The sequence below is a fragment of the Bombina bombina genome, chromosome 3, assembly GCF_027579735.1.
Source record: "Bombina bombina isolate aBomBom1 chromosome 3, aBomBom1.pri, whole genome shotgun sequence".
NCBI classification, from domain to species: Eukaryota; Metazoa; Chordata; class Amphibia; order Anura; family Bombinatoridae; genus Bombina; species Bombina bombina.
Window position 1 is genome coordinate 743,237,173 of NC_069501.1, and position 15,843 is coordinate 743,253,015.

Here is a 15,843-nt window from a genome sequence, read left to right on the forward strand (position 1 = left end):
GCAGACTTAAGATCTACCTCTAGTGGACTGAGCTTTCCTGCATATTTAATTATTTTAGCAATTCAGCTACTCTACATCAGCAAAGCTAAATACCAACTACTAATAGTTTGTTCTAAAACTAAAAAGACTGAAATTAGAAATAGATTTTATGATACTGGAGATAAAAATCAACTTTGCGTCTTCTGAAATGTAATTTGCCTACCTCAATGTAATCAGGAAGAAATATATTTTTGGAAGCCCAAGATAAAAATCAGATTTTTTTTCTTCTTCATAAATCTTATATAAAATGAATTGCCTTCCCCAATCCTGTCCATTGTCACTTCTTATTCTTGTCAGAAAGAGTTTGAACATGTTAAGAAGTCATATTTCAATTTCTTAATATGGGAACATTGGGCTTAACATAGTCAGCTGCCCACTTTTACTTGAAGACCAACTGTACTATATAAGGTCATGGTTTTCACCTCTCGTTTTGCTTTCTGAAAGCCATTTTCAATTTCATGTGATAGCCTGATGATTTTTTTGTATGTAATAAATGTCTTTATTACTGTTTCTGATTGCATAAGGTAAATTATTCATAACCTATGTAAAAAAAAAAAAAACCCAAGAACGTCAAAAATAAACTTTCATAAATCAGATAGGACACACAATTTTATGAGATTTTTCATTTTATTTTGATTATAAAATGTTGTTAATTTTCTTGCTATCATTTGTTGAAAGGCATACCCAGGTAGGCTACACAGCAGCAATGCACGACAGCTGTGTTTGTACTTAGCTCATTAGATGCGTTTAGTTAGGTCTCAGTAGTAAATTGCTGCTCTGGACCCGATTAACTATGGGACATTTTACCCAAAATGTGTCTCTAATGATCTATTTTACCTGCTGGAGTGTATTCAAATAGCTCATTTAAAAAGGGACAGTCTAGTCCAAAATAAACTTTCATGATTTAGATAGATAATGACATTTAAAACAATTTTCCAATTTACTTTTATCACTGATTTTGCTTTGTTCTCTTGGTATTCTTAGTTGAAGGCTAAACCTAGGAGGGTCATATGCCAATTTCCAAGCCCTTGAAGGCTGCCTCTGTCTCAGGGCATTTTGACAGTTTTTCACCACTAGAGGGTGTTAGTTCACGTTTATCATATAGATAACACTGTGCTCAAGCACATGGAGTTCCAGTGAGCAAGCTCTGATTGGCTAAAATGGTTGTCTGTCAAAAGAACTGAAATAATGGGGCAGTTTGCAGAGGCTTAGATACAAGGTAATCAGAGGTAAAAAGTGTATTTATATATCTGTTGGTTATGCGAAACTAGGGAATGGGTAATAAAGGGATTATCTATTTTTTTTAAACAATAAAAATTCTGATGTAGACTGTCCTTTTAACTTTGTTTCAGTATTTGAAATAGCAGATTTTTCCTGTGGTATCCCTACCTATTTTAAAAGTTTTTATACTTAAAGGGACATGAAACACAATTTTTTTCTTTCATGATTCAGATAGAGAATACAATTTTAAACAACTTTCTAATTTACTTCTATTATCTAATCTGTTTAATTCTCTTGGTATCATTTGTTCTAACTGAACACATGGGTGAGCCAATGACAATCAGTTTATATATGAAGCCACCAATCAACAGCTAGAACCTAGATTCTGTGCTGCACATGAACTTGCCTAGATAAACATTTCAGCAAAGGATAACAAGAGAAAGAAGCAAATTAAATAATAGAAGTAAATTGGAAAGTTGTTTGAAATTTAATTTTCTATCCGAATCATGAAATAATTTTTTTGGGTTACATGTCCCTTTAAGTATAGGTTAAAGAAAACCTGTGTAAATAACGCCAGCAGAAAAAATAGATCAATTGAAATTTAACATTTTATTGCTTAAGTATTGATCTTTGGTTCACAGAGATAAAATAATGAAGCATGTGTGTTTAAAGAAAGTGATACACTAAGGACATCTGATTTTTAGACATTGGCATTTGGTAGCTAACAAAGCTGATGAATGCTCATGTCTACTGATTTTTGTGCAAGCTCAACTAATTTTGATGGGTTGTAGTTTCAAAGAACAAAACCAGCTATTTAAAAATACAAAAATAAAGCAAAAGGAGCAATTTCTCACACATTTGATACCCTGCAGCTAGTATAACAAGTAATTGAAAACACATTAAGAAAAAAACAAATTTACAGTACACTGTACCCTTAAACCCTTTGCAGGGATTAAATTGTTATATGCCAACACCATTAACACTTTCGAACATTTTCTCTTGTACTTTTTTACAAGACTAAAATATATCATTATGCAGTGATAGGTCACTTAGCATCAAATCCATATACAGCTTACTGCTATGTGAAGACCTTTACCCCAGCAACACCCACTACTATGAGTCAAGGCTCCAGAGTGTCCAGACACTCTGGTTAAGATTTAATAATTGAATGTGATGCAAATCTAACTATATAAAACCAAGCAATGACTTTATATACCATTTATATTGCTCAGCAATTCACAGACCAGACTTTACATAGTCACCTGATTCAGAAATTTACTTTGTAGATCAAAATTTCTGTATAAAGAATCATAATTTAGATCTGCAAGGGTCGCACTGGTATAGTCACGTATCAGTTTAGTGCTCCTATTCAATAAACTTCCTAACAGGAACCATAAACAACATTTGAAGAACTGTGGCTTTTGGAACCTTGGATTTGTCAAGCCAGAAAATAATGGGTTTCCCTTGGGGGGGGAGAGTGTTTTGGTAGGTAAAACGCGTGCAACAAAAGGAACAGCAAAGTGCAATTATGTAAACGTGTTTATAAGAAAGAGTAAGTCGCTTATCAAATTTAGCATAAAAGAGTGCACTGTAATTCAAGAAGCTCTATAATTAACAATGTATGAGTAGGAGAGTACTTGTCCAATTCCGTTTGCTGACACAGTATTTAGATACTAGCAGCGACAGGATAGGACAAAAAGACCCCCACACAAAACACACTGAAATAACCTGCACGCAATATCTGCCTGTGGGTGGTGTATTACCAGCATCTGCCATTTTCATTATTGAAAACACCATTTTGTTCTGATAGTTAATTGTGATATGTCATCACAAATATCATCTACTACCTCTAAATCAGGAAGTTTGTCAGTTTAGACCCTGGTTTCTCAACAGCCGGGCCGTGGCCCAGTACCGGGCCGTGATAGCCCTGCTGGTGGGCCCCGGCCTGTCATGCCCCCACTGCACGCTCTTACCCCACTGCACACCAAGGGCAGACTGATACCAATCAAGGTCCCAGGAACACTGTCTCACACTGAACAAAATGTATTACAGAGCCAGGACCCCCAACATTAAGGTCCAGAGAAAGGGTACCCAACCTCCAGGGCCAGACCCCACACTCCATGGCCCTCACAGCGACAGACCCCCGCCAGGGCCCCTCTAAACCCACACTTTTTTTGCTTAGAAAACTGCAAACACAAGAGAGGCGCACAAATGTGTGTATCCGTAGCGAACAACGAAGTGAAACAGACACCAATCTTATACACAGACTACTCACAATATCCTCAAGCACACTTATGTGCTAGTAGTAGCGGGCTGGCTATCAGAGCTACCCAGCTTGCTCCCTCCAGCAATCGCTCGCTCCCAATCTGAAAGATAAGAAGCGCCCAAATGTGTGTATCCGTGATAACCAGAAAACCCCAACTCCACAATTCTTACACAGGGTACTCACAATTTGAAGAAGCACACTTATGTGCTTGTAGACGCAGGCTGGCTATCAGAGCTAACCAGCTAGCTCCCTCCGGTCTCAAAGGTTCCTCCAACGTAGGTGTATGGTAATGCTGTTCTCACCCAATAAGTAGCAAAGCCAGAATAAAATCAAGGTATTTATTGATATAAACAATATTGGCTGTAATACAAAGCTAGATAGAAAAGGTTATAGGGGCGATGTTTCCAGCTTAAGGGATCATACGTTGCTAAGTGACCTTTTATATTCCTAATATAGTGATAGGATGTGTATAATATAATATGATATAGTATTAAAATGGTGAAATATAAAGTGACAATATTTTGTTAATTCAGATTTTAAAAGGATATTTAAGAAAATGATGTGAGTAGATTACTCCTAAAATCTCTCTCCACAATGTGTACTTAGTGTCTAGTGATTTTAAACTTAAAAACCGTTCATATTCCTATTATACCAGAGTGCGTCTTACCCCTCTATTATGGGTGTGAATGAAAAGACAATATCAAAAATGAAAATACATCATCCAAAATAGATGCCGATTTATTAAAAATTAAAAATTGAAAAAATAAAAATAATAGAATAACATAATTTATGTAAGAACTTACCTGATAAATTCATTTCTTTCATATTAACAAGAGTCCATGAGCTAGTGACGTATGGGATATACATTCCTACCAGGAGGGGCAAAGTTTCCCAAACCTTAAAATGCCTATAAATACACCCCTCACCACACCCACAAATCAGTTTAACGAATAGCCAAGAAGTGGGGTGATAAGAAAAAAAGTGCGAAGCATATAAAATAAGGAATTGGAATAATTGTGCTTTATACAAAAAAATCATAACCACCACAAAAAAGGGTGGGCCTCATGGACTCTTGTTAATATGAAAGAAATGAATTTATCAGGTAAGTTCTTACATAAATTATGTTTTCTTTCATGTAATTAACAAGAGTCCATGAGCTAGTGACGTATGGGATAATGACTACCCAAGATGTGGATCTTTCCACACAAGAGTCACTAGAGAGGGAGGGATAAAATAAAGACAGCCAATTCCTGCTGAAAATAATCCACACCCAAAATAAAGTTTAACGAAAAACATAAGCAGAAGATTCAAACTGAAATCGCTGCCTGAAGAACTTTTCTACCAAAAACTGCTTCAGAAGAAGAAAATACATCAAAATGGTAGAATTTAGTAAAAGTATGCAAAGAGGACCAAGTTGCTGCTTTGCAGATCTGGTCAACCGAAGCTTCATTCCTAAACGCCCAGGAAGTAGATACTGACCTAGTAGAATGAGCTGTAATTCTCTGAGGCGGAATTTTACCCGACTCAACATAGGCAAGATGAATTAAAGATTTCAACCAAGATGCCAAAGAAATGGCAGAAGCTTTCTGGCCTTTTCTAGAACCGGAAAAGATAACAAATAGACTAGAAGTCTTACGGAAAGATTTCGTAGCTTCAACATAATATTTCAAAGCTCTAACAACATCCAAAGAATGCAACGATTTCTCCTTAGAATTCTTAGGATTAGGACATAATGAAGGAACCACAATTTCTCTACTAATGTTGTTGGAATTCACAACTTTAGGTAAAAATTCAAAAGAAGTTCGCAACACCGCCTTATCCTGATGAAAAATCAGAAAAGGAGACTCACAAGAAAGAGCAGATAATTCAGAAACTCTTCTAGCAGAAGAGATGGCCAAAAGGAACAAAACTTTCCAAGAAAGTAATTTAATGTCCAATGAATGCATAGGTTCAAACGGAGGAGCTTGAAGAGCTCCCAGAACCAAATTCAAACTCCAAGGAGGAGAAATTGACTTAATGACAGGTTTTATACGAACCAAAGCTTGTACAAAACAATGAATATCAGGAAGAATAGCAATCTTTCTGTGAAAAAGAACAGAAAGAGCGGAGATTTGTCCTTTCAAAGAACTTGCGGACAAACCCTTATCTAAACCATCCTGAAGAAACTGTAAAATTCTCGGTATTCTAAAAGAATGCCAAGAAAAATGATGAGAAAGACACCAAGAAATATAAGTCTTCCAGACTCTATAATATATCTCTCGAGATACAGATTTACGAGCCTGTAACATAGTATTAATCACGGAGTCAGAGAAACCTCTTTGACCAAGAATCAAGCGTTCAATCTCCATACCTTTAAATTTAAGGATTTCAGATCCGGATGGAAAAAAGGACCTTGCGACAGAAGGTCTGGTCTTAACGGAAGAGTCCATGGTTGGCAAGATGCCATCCGGACAAGATCCGCATACCAAAACCTGTGAGGCCATGCCGGAGCTATTAGCAGAACAAACGAGCATTCCCTCAGAATCTTGGAGATTACTCTTGGAAGAAGAACTAGAGGCGGAAAGATATAGGCAGGATGATACTTCCAAGGAAGTGATAATGCATCCACTGCCTCCGCCTGAGGATCCCGGGATCTGGACAGATACCTGGGAAGTTTCTTGTTTAGATGAGAGGCCATCAGATCTATCTCTGGGAGCCCCCACATTTGAACAATCTGAAGAAATACCTCTGGGTGAAGAGACCATTCGCCCGGATGCAACGTTTGGCGACTGAGATAATCCGCTTCCCAATTGTCTACACCTGGGATATGAACCGCAGAGATTAGACAGGAGCTGGATTCCGCCCAAACCAAAAACATAATTTATGCTTACCTGATAAATTCCTTTCTTCTGTTGTGTGATCAGTCCACGGGTCATCATTACTTCTGGGATATAACTCCTCCCCAACAGGAAATGCAAGAGGATTCACCCAGCAGAGCTGCATATAGCTCCTCCCCTCTACGTCAGTCCCAGTCATTCGACCAAGAATCAACGAGAAAGGAGTAACCAAGGGTGAAGTGGTGACTGGAGTATAATTTAAAAAATATTTACCTGCCTTAAAACAGGGCGGGCCGTGGACTGATCACACAACAGAAGAAAGGAATTTATCAGGTAAGCATAAATTATGTTTTCTTCTGTTATGTGTGATCAGTCCACGGGTCATCATTACTTCTGGGATACCAATACCAAAGCAAAAGTACACGGATGACGGGAGGGATAGGCAGGCTCATTATACAGAAGGAACCACTGCCTGAAGAACCTTTCTCCCAAAAATAGCCTCCGAAGAAGCAAAAGTGTCAAATTTGTAAAATTTGGAAAAAGTATGAAGCGAAGACCAAGTTGCAGCCTTGCAAATCTGTTCAACAGAGGCCTCATTCTTAAAGGCCCAAGTGGAAGCCACAGCTCTAGTGGAGTGGGCTGTAATTCTTTCAGGAGGCTGCTGTCCAGCAGTCTCATAGGCTAAACGTATTATGCTACGAAGCCAAAAAGAGAGAGAGGTAGCAGAAGCTTTTTGACCTCTCCTCTGTCCAGAATAAACGACAAACAGGGAAGAAGTTTGGCGAAAATCTTTAGTTGCCTGCAAGTAGAACTTGAGGGCACGAACTACATCCAGATTGTGTAGAAGACGTTCCTTCTTTGAAGAAGGATTTGGACACAAGGATGGAACAACAATCTCTTGATTGATATTCCTGTTAGTGACTACCTTAGGTAAGAACCCAGGTTTAGTACGCAGAACTACCTTGTCTGAGTGAAAAATCAGATAAGGAGAATCACAATGTAAGGCTGATAACTCAGAGACTCTTCGAGCCGAGGAAATAGCCATTAAAAACAGAACTTTCCAAGATAACAATTTTATATCAATGGAATGAAGGGGTTCAAACGGAACACCTTGTAAAACGTTAAGAACTAAGTTTAAACTCCATGGCGGAGCAACAGCTTTAAACACAGGCTTGATCCTAGCTAAAGCCTGACAAAAAGCCTGGATGTCTGGATTTTCTGACAGACGCCTGTGTAACAAGATGGACAGAGCTGAAATCTGTCCCTTTAATGAACTAGCTGATAAACCCTTTTCTAAACCTTCTTGTAGAAAAGACAATATCCTAGCGATCCTAATCTTACTCCAGGAGTAACCTTTGGATTCGCACCAGTATAGGTATTTACGCCATATTTTATGGTAAATCCTTCTGGTAACAGGCTTCCTAGCCTGTATCAGGGTATCAATAACCGACTCAGAAAAACCACGTTTTGATAAAATCAAGCGTTCAATTTCCAAGCAGTCAGCTTCAGAGAACTTAGATTTTGATGTTTGAATGGACCCTGTATCAGAAGGTCCTGTCTTAGAGGTAGAGACCAAGGCGGACAGGATGACATGTCCACTAGATCTGCATACCAAGTCCTGCGTGGCCATGCAGGCGCTATTAGAATCACTGATGCTCTCTCCTGTTTGATTTTGGCAATCAATCGAGGAAGCAGCGGGAAGGGTGGAAACACATAAGCCATCCCGAAGTTCCAAGGTGCTGTCAAAGCATCTATCAGAACCGCTCCCGGATCCCTGGATCTGGACCCGTAGTGAGGAAGTTTGGCGTTCTGGCGAGACGCCATGAGATCTATCTCTGGTTTGCCCCAACGTCGAAGTATTTGGGCAAAGACCTCCGGATGAAGTTCCCACTCCCCCGGATGAAAAGTCTGGCGACTCAAGAAATCCGCCTCCCAGTTCTCCACTCCCGGGATGTGGATTGCTGACAGGTGGCAAGAGTGAGACTCTGCCCAGCGAATTATCTTTGATACTTCCATCATTGCTAGGGAGCTTCTTGTCCCTCCCTGATGGTTGATGTAAGCTACAGTCGTGATGTTGTCCGACTGAAACCTGATGAACCCCCGAGTTGTTAATTGGGGCCAAGCCAGAAGGGCATTGAGAACTGCTCTCAATTCCAGAATGTTTATTGGAAGGAGACTCTCCTCCTGATTCCATAGTCCCTGAGCCTTCAGAGAATTCCAGACAGCGCCCCAACCTAGTAGGCTGGCGTCTGTTGTTACAATTGTCCAGTCTGGCCTGCTGAATGGCATCCCCCTGGACAGGTGTGGCCGATAAAGCCACCATAGAAGAGAATTTCTGGTCTCTTGATTCAGATTCAGAGTAGGGGACAAATCTGAGTAATCCCCATTCCACTGACTTAGCATGCACAATTGCAGCGGTCTGAGGTGTAGGCGTGCAAAAGGTACTATGTCCATTGCCGCTACCATTAAGCCGATCACCTCCATGCATTGAGCTACTGACGGGTGTTGAATGGAATGAAGGACACGGCATGCATTTTGAAGCTTTGTTAACCTGTCTTCTGTCAGGTAAATCTTCATTTCTACAGAATCTATAAGAGTCCCCAAGAATGGAACTCTTGTGAGAGGAAAAAGAGAACTCTTCTTTTCGTTCACTTTCCATCCATGCGACCTTAGAAATGCCAGAACTAACTCTGTATGAGACTTGGCAGTCTGAAAGCTTGAAGCTTGTATTAGAATGTCGTCTAGGTACGGAGCTACCGAAATCCCTCGCGGTCTTAGTACCGCCAGAAGGGCACCCAGAACCTTTGTGAAGATTCTTGGAGCCGTAGCCAATCCGAATGGAAGAGCTACAAACTGGTAGTGCCTGTCTAAGAAGGCAAACCTTAGATACCGGTGATGATCTTTGTGGATCGGTATGTGAAGGTAAGCATCTTTTAAATCCACTGTGGTCATGTACTGACCCTTTTGGATCATGGGTAAGATTGTCCGAATAGTTTCCATTTTGAAGGATGGAACTCTTAGGAATTTGTTTAGAATCTTTTAGCAAAGGTTTGTTCCCATTAGTAAAATAACAATAATTAAATTTGACATAAAAATTACAAAGCAACGTTTTTATTCACAGTCACTATAAGAATTCTCACAGCTCTGCTGAGAGAATTTACCTCCCTTCAAAGAAGTTTGAAGACCCCTGAGATCTGTCAGAGATGAACCGGATCATGCAGGAAATATAAAAGTAACTGACTGGAATTTTTTGATGCGTAGCAAAGAGCGCCAAAAACGGCCCCTCCCTCTCCCACACAGCAGTGAAGAGAAACGAAACTGTCACAAATAAAAGCAAAAAAAGGCTGCCAAGTGGAAAATAATGCCCAAATATTTATTCACACAGTACCTCAGCAATGTAAACGATTCTACATTCCAGCAAAAACGTTTAACATGATAAATAGTTATTAAAAGGATTAGTGACCTTTAACAGAGTAGTTCCGGTGAAATACCATCCCCAGAATACTGAAGTGTATACATACATGTCATTTTAACGGTATGGCAGGATTTTCTCATCAATTCCATTCAGAAAATAAAAACTGCTACATACCTCAATGCAGATTCATCTGCCCGCTGTCCCCTGATCTGAAGCCTTTACCTCCCTCAGATGGCCGAGAACAGCAATATGATCTTAACAACTCCGGTTAAAATCATAGTAAAAAACTCTGGCAGATTCTTCCTCAAACTCTGCCAGAGAAGTAATAACACGCTCCGGTGCTATTGTAAAATAACAAACTTTTGATTGAAGTCATAAAAACTAAGTATAATCACCATAGTCCTCTCACACATCCTATCTAGTCGTTGGGTGCAAGAGAATGACTGGGACTGACGTAGAGGGGAGGAGCTATATGCAGCTCTGCTGGGTGAATCCTCTAGCATTTCCTGTTGGGGAGGAGTTATATCCCAGAAGTAATGATGACCCGTGGACTGATCACACATAACAGAAGAAATTCGAGATACTTCTTTCATAGCCAGAGGACTGTGAGTCCCTCCTTGATGATTGATGTATGCCACAGTTGTGACATTGTCTGTCTGAAAACAAATGAACGATTCTCTCTTCAGAAGAGGCCAAAACTGAAGAGCTCTGAAAATTGCACGGAGTTCCAAAATATTGATCGGTAATCTCACCTCCTGAGATTCCCAAACTCCTTGTGCCGTCAGAGATCCCCACACAGCTCCCCAACCTGTGAGACTTGCATCTGTTGAAATTACAGTCCAGGTCGGAAGAACAAAAGAAGCCCCCTGAATTAAACGATGGTGATCTGTCCACCACGTTAGAGAGTGTCGAAAATCGGTTTTAAAGATATTAATAGATATATCTTCGTGTAATCCCTGCACCATTGGTTCAGCATACAGAGCTGAAGAGGTCGCATGTGAAAACGAGCAAAGGGGATCGCGTCCGATGCAGCAGTCATAAGACCTAGAATTTCCATGCATAAGGCTACCGAAGGGAATGATTGAGACTGAAGGTTTCGACAAGCTGTAATCAATTTTAGACGTCTCTTGTCTGTTAAAGACAGAGTCATGGACACTGAATCTATCTGGAAACCCAGAAAGGTTACCCTTGTTTGAGGAATCAAAGAACTTTTTGGTAAATTGATCCTCCAACCATGATCTTGAAGAAACAACACAAGTCGATTCGTATGAGACTCTGCTAAATGTAAAGACTGAGCAAGTACCAAGATATCGTCCAAATAAGGAAATACCACAATACCCTGTTCTCTGATTACAGACAGAAGGGCACCGAGAATTTTTGTGAAAATTCTTGGAGCTGTAGCAAGGCCAAACGGTAGAGCCACAAATTGGTAATGCTTGTCTAGAAAAGAGAATCTCAGGAACTGATAATGATCTGGATGAATCGGAATATGCAGATATGCATCCTGTAAATCTATTGTGGACATATAATTCCCTTGCTGAACAAAAGGCAATATAGTCCTTACAGTTACCATCTTGAACGTTGGTATCCTTACATAACGATTCAATAATTTTAGATCCAGAACTGGTCTGAAGGAATTCTCCTTCTTTGGTACAATGAAGAGATTTGAATAAAACCCCATCCCCTGTTCCGGAACTGGAACTGGCATAATTACTCCAGCCAACTCTAGATCTGAAACACAATTCAGAAATGCTTGAGCTTTCACTGGATTTACTGGGACACGGGAAAGAAAAAATCTCTTTGCAGGAGGTCTCATCTTGAAACCAATTCTGTACCCTTCTGAAACAATGTTCTGAATCCAAAGATTGTGAACAGAATTGATCCAAATTTCTTTGAAAAAACGTAACCTGCCCCCTACCAGCTGAACTGGAATGAGGGCCGTACCTTCATGTGAACTTAGAAGCAGGCTTTGCCTTTCTAGCAGGCTTGGATTTATTCCAGACTGGAGATGGTTTCCAAACTGAAACTGCTCCTGAGGACGAAGGATCAGGCTTTTGTTCTTTGTTGAAACGAAAGGAACGAAAACGATTGTTAGCCCTGTTTTTACCTTTAGATTTTTTATCCTGTGGTAAAAAAGTTCCTTTCCCACCAGTAACAGTTGAAATAATAGAATCCAACTGAGAACCAAATAATTTGTTTCCCTGGAAAGAAATGGAAAGTAGAGTTGATTTAGAAGCCATATCAGCATTCCAAGTCTTAAGCCATAAAGCTCTTCTGGCTAAGATAGCCAGAGACATAAACCTAACATCAACTCTAATAATATCAAAAATGGCATCACAGATAAAATTATTAGCATGCTGGAGAAGAATAATAATATCATGAGAATCACGATTTGTTACTTGTTGCGCTAGAGTTTCCAACCAAAAAGTTGAAGCTGCAGCAACATCAGCCAATGATATAGCAGGTCTAAGAAGATTACCTGAACACAGATAAGCTTTTCTTAGAAAAGATTCAATTTTTCTATCTAAAGGATCCTTAAACGAGGTACCATCTGACGTAGGAATGGTAGTACGTTTAGCAAGGGTAGAAATAGCCCCATCAACTTTAGGGATTTTGACCCAAAATTCTAACCTGTCAGGCGGAACAGGATATAATTGCTTAAAACGTTTAGAAGGAGTAAATGAATTACCCAATTTATCCCATTCTTTGGAAATTACTGCAGAAATAGCATTAGGAACAGGAAAAACTTCTGGAATAACCGCAGGAGCTTTAAAAACCTTATCCAAACGTATAGAATTAGTATCAAGAGGACTAGAATCCTCTATTTCTAAAGCAATTAGTACTTCTTTAAGTAAAGAGCGAATAAATTCCATCTTAAATAAATATGAAGATTTATCAGCATCAATCTCTGAGATAGAATCCTCTGAACCAGAAGAGTCCAAAGAATCAGAATGATGGTGTTCATTTAAAAATTCATCTGTAGAGAGAGAAGATTTAAAAGACTTTTTACGTTTACTAGAAGGAGAAATAACAGACAAAGCCTTCTTTATGGATTCAGAAACAAAATCTCTTATGTTATCAGGAACATTCTGCACCTTAGATGTTGAGGGAACTGCAACAGGCAATGGTACATTACTAAAGGAAATATTATCTGCTTTAACAAGTTTGTCATGACAATTATTACAAACAACAGCTGGAGGAATAGCTACCAAAAGTTTACAGCAGATACACTTAGCTTTGGTAGATCCAGCAGGCAGTGATTTTCCTGTAGTATCTTCTGGCTCAGATGCAACGTGAGACATCTTGCAATATGTAAGAGAAAAAACAACATATAAAGCAAAATAGATCAAATTCCTTATAAGACAGTTTCAGGAATGGGAAAGAATGCCAAATATCAAGCTTCTAGCAACCAGAAGCAAATGAAAAATGAGACTGAAATAATGTGGAGACAAAAGCGACGCCCATATTTTTTAGCGCCAAATAAGACGCCCACATTATTTGGCGCCTAAATGCTTTTGGCGCCAAAAATGACGCCACATCCGGAACGCCGACATTTTTGGCGCAAAATAACGTCAAAAAATGACGCAACTTCCGGCGACACGTATGACGCCGGAAACGGAAAAGAATTTTTGCGCCAAAAAAGTCAGCGCCAAGAATGACGCAATAAAATGAAGCATTTTCAGCCCCCGCGAGCCTAACAGCCCACAGGGAAAAAAGTCAAATTTTTGAGGTAAGAAAAATATGATAATTCAATGCATAATCCCAAATATGAAACTGACTGTCTGAAAATAAGGAAAGTTGAACATTCTGAGTCAAGGCAAATAAATGTTTGAATACATATATTTAGAACTTTATAAATAAAGTGCCCAACCATAGCTTAGAGTGTCACAGAAAATAAGACTTACTTACCCCAGGACACTCATCTACATGTTTGTAGAAAGCCAAACCAGTACTGAAACGAGAATCAGTAGAGGTAATGGTAAATATAAGAGTATATCGTCGATCTGAAAAGGGAGGTAAGAGATGAATCTCTACGACCGATAACAGAGAACCTTATGAAATAGACCCCGTAGAAGGAGATCACTGCATTCAATAGGCAATACTCTCTTCACATCCCTCTGACATTCACTGCACGCTGAGAGGAAAACCGGGCTCCAACTTGCTGCGGAGCGCATATCAACGTAGAATCTAGCACAAACTTACTTCACCACCTCCCTTGGAGGCAAAGTTTGTAAAACTGATTTGTGGGTGTGGTGAGGGGTGTATTTATAGGCATTTTAAGGTTTGGGAAACTTTGCCCCTCCTGGTAGGAATGTATATCCCATACGTCACTAGCTCATGGACTCTTGTTAATTACATGAAAGAAAAAATAATAATTTAAAATAGAAAACCTTTATATAAGACGGTTTACAAGCTACTCTAAAATGAGAGTTTAGACTATGGGACGTCTCCCAAATCAATTTAAAACAATAATTATTGAACCTTGAGACAATTGCTGAGTTTAAACATTTGATACTAAATAACAAAGGAGCTAGCTCAAAATCCTGTTAAATAGTTACTCTGTCTGCGCTGACCTTTGATCTATGCTCAATACAATTTTAACACTCATCAACCTTTCAATTTTGGTATATTATATTAGAAAAAGCTCATACCTTATCTCTACTATACAGGTTTAAACAAGTATTTTGCAAATCGTATCCTTATAATATAAGCGGTTCTGCTTAGTTACAGTCCGTATCTCCGTGTGAGACTGCTCTTAGTGCCTTGCACGCAGTCAGAGTCTTTACTTTATCAGTATATGGTCATGTAAAGAAATGGAACTTTTAGTACACACTTTTTTGGGGCTTATTTGCTTTTCTTGTAACGGTACTCACAGATCCTTTTGAAATGGGCCGCTGTGTTTGTCAGATCAGCTTGTAGATTCTGACTGCAGTCCTTCTCGCTTTGCCGCCTCTGTTCGGCGTCTGACGTCACACTCCCCTAAAGGAGGATAATTTCCCCGAGACTCCGTATCTCCGTTAGTGGCTCAGCTGGAAGATGTTAGAAATGGAACTGCACTTAGTGCTTTGCACGCAGTTCTTTAAGGTGGATTTTAAAATTGGTAGTTCAGAAATGGCAATGCCAATAGAAAAGTGCACAACCCGGGTTATGTGTACAAATCTTCACAATGTTAGTGTTCCTCAGTCTGTGTATAAGTCACTCAGCTCGACGCGTTTCGCTGTGTTCAGAGCTTTATCAAGATCTTGATAAAGCTCTGAACAGAGCGAAACGCATCGAGCTGAGTGACTTATACACAGACTGAGGAACACTAACATTGTGAAGATTTGTACACATAACCCGGGTTGTGCACTTTTCTATTGGCATTGCCATTTCTGAACTACCAATTTTAAAATCCACCTTAAAGAACTGCGTGCAAAGCACTAAGTGCAGTTCCATTTCTAACATATTACAGCTGAGCCACTAACGGAGATACGGAGTCTCGGGGAAATTATCCTCCTTTAGGGGAGTGTGACGTCAGACGCCGAACAGAGGCGGCAAAGCGAGAAGGACTGCAGTCAGAATCTACAAGCTGATCTGACAAACACAGCGGCCCATTTCAAAAGGATCTGTGAGTACCGTTACAAGAAAAGCAAATAAGCCCCAAAAAAGTGTGTACTAAAAGTTCCATTTCTTTACATGACCATATACTGATAAAGTAAAGACTCTGACTGCGTGCAAGGCACTAAGAGCAGTCTCACACGGAGATACGGACTGTAACTAAGCAGAACCGCTTATATTATAAGGATACGATTTGCAAAATACTTGTTTAAACCTGTATAGTAGAGATAAGGTATGAGCTTTTTCTAATATCATATACCAAAATTGAAAGGTTGATGAGTGTTAAAATTGTATTGAGCATAGATCAAAGGTCAGCGCAGACAGAGTAACTATTTAACAGGATTTTGAGCTAGCTCCTTTGTTATTTAGTATCAAATGTTTAAACTCAGCAATTGTCTCAAGGTTCAATAATTATTGTTTTAAATTAATTTGGGAGACGTCCCATAGTCTAAACTCTCATTTTAGAGTAGCTTGTAAACAGTCTTATA

The 15,843-nt window shown here is 39.4% G+C and overlaps 1 protein-coding gene across 1 annotated transcript in view; it reads right to left on the reverse strand.

The window, feature by feature from the left end:
* The window catches only part of PRPS2 (phosphoribosyl pyrophosphate synthetase 2), a 386,813-nt gene that overhangs the window by 188,225 nt on the left and 182,745 nt on the right, over positions 1 to 15,843 (reverse strand). The gene's annotated exons all lie outside the window — the stretch shown is intronic.